The 10,118-nt window shown below is 36.2% G+C and overlaps 1 long non-coding RNA gene across 1 annotated transcript; it reads right to left on the minus strand.

Moving 5' to 3' along the window:
• Nucleotides 1-3,166: 3,166 nt before the first annotated feature.
• LOC104499557 lies at nucleotides 3,167-5,915 on the minus strand. Its single transcript, XR_727837.1, has 3 exons — nucleotides 5,798-5,915; nucleotides 4,997-5,213; nucleotides 3,167-3,400 (listed from the first exon to the last, which is right to left on the minus strand). It is a non-coding gene; the product is annotated as an uncharacterized LOC104499557 (long non-coding RNA).
• Nucleotides 5,916-10,118: the final 4,203 nt, after the last annotated feature.

The raw sequence follows: 10,118 nt of genomic DNA on the forward strand, positions 1-10,118 counted from the left end.
CCGGTTCCTCCATGTTGAACCCAGGACATGACTGCAGCAGCCACTGTGCTGACCACAGTAACATTTAGACTGCCTTTCTTCCACATTCGTCCTCTTCTGCAATGCCTCTGACTGGATTCAAATTTTTTCAAGTAAGCTGGCTGAAAAATGGCATGCTATCTGGAGACAGAAAGTCATATTTAGCTAAAAAACCTCATAGCTCACCATTTAATTATGATTATGCTGAAAATTGACTTTCAGCCACCCAGACCCAGCTAGAAGTTTTTTATTGCTGGGTACATTCCTGGTCAAGCATGATTGATCTAACACAACATAAAAAGAGAAATTACCTCAATATCCAAGGTCATAGTGTAAAGAAAAGTATTCAAATCTGAACACGAAATCATGCTCTGGTGCTTCCATCGGAAGGAGCATACATTTACCAAAGGACTCACTGAATCATGCACAAGTTGTGTTCTATCACAGCAGACAGAACATCAGAGTTTAAGATTTTTGATAGTATACAGGTGTTTGCTTCCAAAAATGTTTTTAAGATATTTCAAGGATTCCTGGTCTGGATCTCAAAATTTTCCAGCATTAGGATAGAAATTAAAGATAACTTCATCTGTAGATCAGTTGAAAGAGATAATTCGTAAAACAAGTGTGCTGGTTTGCCTCCACAGTCCCCTGCCAACAAGAGGAAGGCTCTATTTCTGGATACGAAGGTGACTTGTAAGAGAAAATTCCAGAATTCACGAGGTTAGCTGATATCCTGTAACTGTAATGCTGGTCAACAGCTGTACTGTTCTGGCCAGAACAGTAGCAAAGTAGCTACAAAGACTGAACTGAAAATGGTACATTAACATTGCAAAAGCCCAGCTTCTCTCTGAAGTCAAGCAGAAAATTATTTTCTGTTTATCTTGCTCTGCTAACTTTTGCAGGAAAAAAAATCACTTTATCGTAAGATAGTAAATGTGTATGTATTGCATCTGCTGTTTTAGACTCTTGTGCACGGAGGAGTAGGAGACTACTACTAGTAGGAGACTAATCTGAAGGAACTGAAATCAGATACATTTCAATTATAAAAGATATAAAGGTACCATTCAAATGATAGAAAAACCGGGAATGAGCCCTGTTTTGCAGTTTTCTCTGAAGTCTGATTAAGCTAGTCAGCACCCACGTTCCCAGTTTGAAAACACAGCTCATTATTACCAGCTCTTTTTCCATGTACGGAAACTTTCAGTTGTTTTGACTTTTATAAAAGTGCACAAGTCCCAGCTGCCAGCTCTAAGAATTCTTTTTGGGTTGCACATTAGGCAGAATTCTTAATGCAAATACTTGAAAGGATAAACCACACTCTTGCTCAAAAGCACAAAGCTTAAATTGAAAAAGGTGGGGGGAGGAGGAAGAAAACCCCTTAACTGACTCTTCACCGAGTACCTAAGTACAACAGCAGGGGAATTCAACTACAATTGCACTTAAATCTCAAGGTCTTAAGTGTTTTAAGTTCAGCATCAAGTTCTGCCGACCATAGTCTTAGAGTGCCCTCATGTGGCTAATATCAGGGTTTACACATAACACATAGCTTCACGACTCTGTAACACGTTGCCTTACACAATAAACTTTCATTACATCATGCTGTGTAGGATTTGTATGATATTTTTTGCTAACTCTGTTGCATAGTGCTAAAAGCACCTGTGTTACTGTTACCTCATACGGAATCTGACAGTTCAGGCATGCTAAAGAATCATCACGGTTGAAATGAATGTGATAAAATGACACAGAACGTTCTAAGCTATGAAGCACTTCTCTAAGTCACTAGCAATTTGCTAATGCTCCTGCAAAGATACTACCACATTTACTACAAAGAGGCAAAGCCAAACTTTGAAATTTAAAGGACTTTTTTTTAAGAAATGGAAAACCAAATGAAATTGACAAATTATTTTTTTAACCTGTATTTTACCCAAGATTTTGGGGGGATTTGTGCTTTCGAGCACAACAGGAAGCAAAAACATTTAGGAGTTTAACTTGCATTTTTAAACATGCCACTACAACTTCTAGTAACGACATATTAGTAGCTCATATAGCAGCCAATTATAAACACCAAGAACTTAATTCCTTTACAGATTTGCTTGAAAAACCACAAACACAGGCTACTGAACTGCTATTGCTATTGTGTCTTCAGAGAACAGGAGAGAGATCAAACTCTTTATCCAAACATCAGGATGAAAAAAACATGACATAAGGTAAAAGCAAATCCTTCTCATTTTCTTAGTATCCTCTCCCCATCTCCAAAGCACATTTAAAAAAATTAAAATAAAAATGGGTTAACAACTCCAAAGAAGCAAAAGGTTTCAGTTTTCTGAAAATCAGGTAATACGGTAAGAAAAAAGAGAATGAGAATGGATTTTACAACAGGTGTGAACTGTAATCTAGGAAAGCCAATCTAAGTGGTACAGAGTTAACAGCAGAGAATTCCACAGACCTGTTTTATCAGGAAACAAATATAATGAATGGCACTCACATGACTCCATTTACTCCACAACACTGAAGGTCTGGCTGATCATTAAGAAGTATATGATCAGAGAGCCTGTATAAATAGTTTTTCACTGCTCTGAAAAGCATTACTTTGGAATTGAAGGAAAGGTAAATATCAGAGGTACAAAATGTATTTCCTCTTTCTCAAATTGGATATGTTAAAAAATGGGGTGGCCCTAAGCTGGATGTGGTGTAGCAACAGCATCCCAGAAAAAGTCCTGCTGAGATAGATACAGTGACATAAAAGAAAGTGAATAGAAGCGACTTGGTGATTAGCTAGAGAGGAGTGCTTAGCAATTCTGGAAATGAATTAAGAGCTACTCATAGTATTTGCAAAACATGATACTGGATGAATCGTCAGAAAGCACAAATATCTTTGTCAGATAAAGCAGCCATCACCATAAAAGCCAGTGTTCATAACTAAATAACTTAAGCCTTTGCTAACTAAATTAATGTTTCTTTATATTTCAGGAGTTGCATGGAATACCAAACAACTCCAAGCATTAAAATTTGTCACCTCCACCACTCATTGCAAAGGGCTGAGTAACTGTAAGTAAAAATCACACAGTTAGAGTTACAACATATAAACAGACAACTTATAAAAATTAAATTTGATGGTAATTAATACAGCTTGAATAAATTAGGACATCACAACTATACCTACCGCTTCAGTATGTATTGGGTGCACTGCAAAGAGCAGGGATGCAACTATGCTGCTCCTGTTGTCCAGGAAAAGCTTACAGACCTTGAGGAAGACTACACAAACCACCACATGAAAGACCAGATTTAGGAAGTGGTATGAAACTGCATTTAATTCACTGAATAAGTAGTTTAAGCGAAATGTGAGAACTGTAAGGGGGCGGTAAGATTTATGACTCCTCTCCTAAAAGAAAATAAATCAATCAATTAGACACCACCAACTTACAAAGGGACTCTCACTCAAAAACATCTTTCTAAAAATCTATGCATACACAACTTCCCCCTCTATTCTCAGGCATCTGTCTTCAAAACAGAGAAGTGAAAATCAGTAATACTGAAAAAAACCCCTCATGAATTAAATGAAAACTCTTATTTGAAATTAAAATGTTAAAGATAAGTTAATTCTAATTTTCCTACTTCCATATAGCATTAATGTATTATTCAAGTATTTTGATTACTCTTCCATTTAATGTTTTAGATCAATATTTTATAAATAAAAATCTGGTGCACTCAGCTAAATGTATTATCTACGTATTTTCAATATGTTATATTGCTTGTTACTCCATCCACAAACCCTTTCAAAAACCACACTTAACACCATCTTCCTGCTCCAAAATGCATTTGTAAACCCACAGCCTGTTGATATTTTGCTTAGTATGTCCATAAAACAAAGGGAAAAAAATCTAAGAAAAAACCTAGGAGATGGGTGGGATGGTGGAGGGGAGGGGGAGGAGAGGGAGACAGGGAACCAAATTGCACATACGGACAGACAAAAAACGCAGGATAGAAAAAACATTTTAAAAATGATGAACAATCAAATTAATCTGACTTCACAGAGTTAAAATTAACCTGACTTTCAGATCGTTTTAAGTGCAAAATCAACACTGAATGAGATGGCCATCTCCCGCTCCACATGGTTAGCGCAGTTTGGAAATAAAACCATGTTGAAATACACTATTTGAAATTTTACTGGGAGGAGTTTAGGAACCCACTTACTCTCAATGACTACAGGACTACATGGCACCTGAAAAATACCCTGGAAGCTCTCATTACAGGGTTGTATGAAAATTATCTGTCAAGAGTCTATTTGTAGAGCTAGCAATTAGTATCTCACTAAGAACTAACCTTGCATGTTAAAGAGGTAAGATTATGAGGTAGAATGTCATGGTAAGTCAAAAACCTATGACTGTTAGAGAATTTTTATTCATTTGCTCAGCTATGGCACTACATGTAATTTTCTAAACTATATGTAAATCCTTTGGCCATTGCCATTTAATGATGTTTATCAACAACTGTAGTGCCAATGCAGTTTTTCAGACAAAAACCACAGCCACTCTACATGGGATATAAACCAAACCCTCTGAATTCACATGAACACACTTATTCAAATAAATTTAATGGATTCAATACCCATTCTCTAACTCCTAGCTTTGTTCCTTAAGAGCTTTATCTTTCCTTTCAGTCTGCAATTGGAAATAAATACCCTTGTATGTCAATGTCTAGCTTTTGCAGGACAGGAAGGGAACCTGGTGCAAGTTGTCCATTTTGGTATTGGAATTAGGTAACACAGAGCATCCTGAAGCGTGACATGACTTCATTTTCTTACAATTTTTATTGAACAAAGGGAAAGAATATAAGTGACATCTGTTCCTGATCTTATAGTACAAAACATCACTGAATTCCATAAAAAACAATTAAAACCACATTAAGAAAAAGTGTAAAAACTCTCTGCATGATTTTTTGCCATTTCCTAATTGCCTTAAAGTGTTTCGCAGTTTACCTCAGACATCGGAGTTCCCCAGAAGTCATTCTGAAACAGATTTTTTAACGGAGTAGAAGGATGCAAATCTTTATTGTCCAAAATCGCTGAAACATCATCAAAAACAAAGCCACAAAAGAGACTGTTCCAGTAGCAGGCTGCCACCACACCAACTATTAGCGCTGCTTCCTTCAGGCTTACATCAGCCATCTTCTTTAAGAGTTTTCATGGACAAAAGCTGAAATACATGGACAGAAACTTGAGTAGTTTTACTGATTAAAAACTGAGCTTGATATAGTGAAATTAAGACATTAAATATTTCAGAAGTTAATGACATTACATATCTAAAAATCAGTAAAATAGAAAGGTTTCCTCAAGTCCAATCTGTCTTACACAATTTATTCTTTAGAAGAAATACTCTCATTACAAAGTCTCACCTGTAAAAAGCCTTCACACAGGCTGGATAAACTGCTACATTTCATGTTTTACTAAAAAAGGAAGAATGATGATAAATTGTGATGTAGTTTTCAGCAGACAGATAAGCAGTTCAAGTGAACATGGCAAACTGGAGAACTCTGAAAATTAGGTTCTCTAGAACCCCGAGTAATTTAATCCTGACAGAGAATATTAAGCTAGCAAAAAGACAGACAATGTGTTAACTATTCATGACTTCAGGTTTTAAAGGTGTTTCTCAAAATATTTCAAAAGCAATTAAAAATTAAATTTCAATCATTCTGAAGAAATAGGATATTTGAAGAACTTCATAAATATAGGGGTTCAAGAACAAGAAGGACATCAGTAATAATAAAAAGTTAAACCTACCACTGAAGTTCAGACTTTGCTCATTTGCATTCTTCACAGAAATTCATGAAAATGTCATTTTTTTCCTCAACTGCCAATTGCTCCAATGTCACTGAATGTTCACGAGAGTCCTGTCTGAAGAAAAACAGCATGCAAAATAGACACTACAAATTAACTTTATCTTACAGTATTTTCTCTCATCATGCATAAAATTCCTGAGTCCTAGAAATTTTAACAGCAGTTCTGATTATTTAAAGAATACTATATGGGTGACCTGATCAAATTACTATGTAATGAATTGTTTGAAAACACTTGTTCTGCCTTTGAAGAATAAGAAGATAACTACAGATCAATGGCATTCTTTTTGACCACTGGTTGAAACAGCATGGATTATTGCCAATTGTTGAGTCCAAAGATATTGAAGAGCTACAGATAGTTGATCACTGACAGTTCTGAGAAAAAGGAGAGATGACTGAACAAAAATATATAGCATCTTCCCCAATACTAGAGAAGGATAACATCTGTAAGGACACAGAACAGCTAATACTAGCAGGATAATGTGGATCCATAAATAAGTAAAAACACCAGCCTTATGTATCAGGGTTCACATAACCAAAAGAGTTACTTGTGAGGTACAGTCTGTTTTATTGCCCTACACCCTGAAATGCTGGTGGTTTGGTTTTTTTTTAATCGTGTTTAGATTTAATTTTACTATCCTCTAATAAGAAGCCATAGAGATAACTCATCCAGACAAGGTGATCTCAGTTGTGGTTTGTAGCCTGGGGCCTGAAAGCAAGACAATCACCTATCACAACTGGTGGTAGGAAGGAATACTTATGCAACAGGTACAGTTAAACCAAAAACCAGGACAAAGATCACTTAAAAGAAATCAAACCAATCCATTCAGTGTTACTCACATAATGGCAGTGAAGATTTTTTTTCTTTTGTAGTACTTGCAAGGTGGCTATTGCTGTTACCAAGACCCCTTTTTTTTTTTTTAAAAGCTGCTACCATCTTTGTAATAAAAAACCCGAACAAAAACCCCAATGTTAAATATGAAAGGATGTTGCTGCAACTTTTTGTCAGGCTGGATCAGAGTACTTTAAAATACTAAGCCAAAAAAAAAAAAAAGTATAAACATATTTATGGTCTTCCTGGCACCCAGATAAATCTTATTTTAAAAAGAAAACAAATCATACTGCAGGAATACATGAAAAGACAGCTTCCTTTTGAATTCAATTCACCAAAGTTTTTTAATTAACCCCAGAAAAGAATGTGGAGGAGAAGAAACTCCTGTTTCTCACCCTGCTAGAAACAGTTTGCAATTCCTTGTTTGCAACAGCTTCTGAACCGTGCACTTTCTATTTTCATTAGTTCTACCAAAAAGCAATGACATCTGAAAAGGACCTACAACAAACATGCAATCATTTTCCAACATACAAGCCTACACTTTTAAAACACAATGTTCCAGAAATTAGTGAGACAAGATAATATTGTCATGCAGAACCAACCATAAGGTTTATTTAAATTCACCCTTTAGGAAAAAGCATATCAACGTGAGTAGCTTTTTGAAGACTTGAGACTTCTTTATTGTAAAAAAAAAAAAAAAAAAAAAAAAAAAAAAAAAAATTGAGAAGGAAAATCATTGAACAGAATTGCTTGTGTTCTAAATCAAACCAGGACATTTCTTAACAATGTAAGTTTATTGTATTGGTTGAAGCAGCAAGCCCTTGCAGACACTGCTTTGTGTGCCAAAGAATAACCAAGGTGATTTTTTAATAACCCTATTTCAGAAACAACTACTGCCACCCAACTAGGAAAAAAGGATAGATTCCTATCAAAAGCAAAAGGTTAACCAACTTTAATTGCTAGCTCCTCGATTACTTCTTGTAGGTTTTTACTTCTCCCTACACAGAATATGTCAAGACAGCTTATCACTTAATCCTAGGCAATTCTGATGCTTTTAACAAGCCCTTCTTTTTGTTCTTCATTTCTTTCACCCATAACTCTAATTTTACACCACCACTGACAATGCTGTTTCCTGACAGAGCTGCACTTACCTACATGCTAACTGAAGGGAAAATACTGTTTTCATTTGAATGAATGGGAACTCTTATACATAAAGAAATTAAAAGTTTTGCTACATCCAAAGTCAGGTTTAAGTTGCTAGCTCACCATCAGAGAAATGTTTGAAAACTCCAGAAAAAATTCATGTTTAACATCACAATTTTTTAATTTGCAATTCAAGTTCTCCTCTACATGCACATTTTAATCATAGATATGATTGCAAATACATGGCTATGATTTGGTCTTTCAAGACAAGCATTTGAGCCACAGGCACCCCAGGTGATTCTGAACAGCTTACTAAATTTACTGTAAGAAATGAACATATGCATTGTTCTGGTTTTAGCAGCAAGTCACACGCACACTGCTGGAACTCTGACAAGCTTGATAATCTCAAATACATCACACCATATCCCTCTCAAATTTTTGTTGGTGTGCAAAAGCACTAGGAGGTCTTGGCAACAGACGGGATAACGGAAATCTGAAAGAACCCCCAATTTTCCAGCAATCTGCTTCCAGGGCAAGCACAAAGAGAAAAACATGCAAGGCCATGTTCAGTCAAGATTACACAAAACTAGCACAGACACTTTACCTCTTCTGACTTGCATTCTGGCATTTTAAGGTCTTACTTTCCTGAAATACACTATAAAGATATATAAAGTTAAGAAAATTACCTTTTCTACCTGGTCTGATTACAGGGTAGTTCAACATTCTTGCTGAATTAGAGCATAAACATGGAAAAGATTGTGAAGTCCTTTATCTTAGTATAATAAGGCAGATTTTGAGGAAGGCTCACCATCAGAACTACTACTTCCTATCTGCTACTACAACTGCATCAACCAAACTCCAAGCTTCATACCTGGAATGCTCATCAAGGTGTTGAAGATGCAAGACTAAAAAACAAGGAGGCTTATGAAAGCTCATCTGCACGTGGTAAGCCATGCAAAAGTATGTCTGTCATTCATCTCAAAGGAAAACAGCAATTGCTATTTGACAGCCAATACTCTTTTCATGCCAACTATCTGTTATCAGTTTGATGTTGGAAAGAAAGAAGCCATATACGGAACATGCAAGACTGAGAACCTCAGAGATTACAGACATGCAGAAGGCTTGCTGAAGCCTTAGTATTATCTGGCTCCTCAAATGAGTTGGATATTGCCAGTCTGTGGTCTATGGAACAGCCAGAGTCCCCACCTGACTGGATGAAATCAGAACAGACACACACTTTACTAACAAGATTTCTGTTATATGTCTCGGTTTACAACAGTATCTGACCAGGTCATGAAGAATATAAAGCTGAAACAAATAATCAGCGAGATAAGCCTTGCCAGACAGAAACTGCATAATCCTGAGAGCCAATTGTGGAAAAACAGAATACCCAAGCTGTGTAAAACACCTGGTTGTTAGTCTATTTTCACCAGCTGTTTGGTACAGAAATCTCCATTTTGCATTGTACTGTTTTTATGCATATACAGAGTCATTAAGTGGAAAGGACAGACAAGAACCTGAATTCTCAAGGAAGTTTGTGTTGTAAGGCGCGTAAGACTTCCCCTTCTAACTTCTTGATAATCCTCTACGAATTCATGCAGTCTTCTTCAAGAATCACAGATAACAGCAAGACGTAACCAAAAAAACAAAAAACCAAACTGACCCTCAAAAATCCAACCACTTTTAGAAATGTAGGAAAACAAAATATTTCTTTACAATCACTACGAAATCCGTAACACCACAGACAGCTTAGCACTGCATACTGCAAAATACAGTAGTCTGCACAAAAAAATTCCACAGAAATAAAAAAATGCATGATGATGTTCTAAGAGTGTCCTCGGTTGGGAGATTTGGGAGTGTGGAAGCCATCTTTTACCTAAATTCATATGGGCTGAAGTAGGAAGCATATATTTAGGAAGGATTACATCTGCAACCCCTAAATATACAACAGCTATTTAGCACTCCATAATTAGCTATCACCTAATGAACGTGCTATCTGCCAGCTTACATCAATAACAGACCCTTGCAGGAACAAATATATTTGTGTTGATTAGACACATCTAGTTACCTAACTTTAGAAACTTAAACATACACTTAAAATTTTTCTTCTGTTGGGTGAAGGGACTTTTATACCCTGAAGGGCATTAATAACAACTTCTGTTCCAATAAATCCTGCTTCAAAGAAAATGTTCTCTGCAAATTACTTTTTCCTTCCTTAGAAAAAATAAGCCAGACATGGATAGTGGCAGTAACAGAAAATTTAAGAACCTCGGCACTCCCCTATGGGAAA

This window comes from Buceros rhinoceros, unplaced genomic scaffold (assembly GCF_000710305.1).
Source record: "Buceros rhinoceros silvestris isolate BGI_N320 unplaced genomic scaffold, ASM71030v1 scaffold45969, whole genome shotgun sequence".
NCBI lineage: Eukaryota > Metazoa > Chordata > Aves > Bucerotiformes > Bucerotidae > Buceros > Buceros rhinoceros.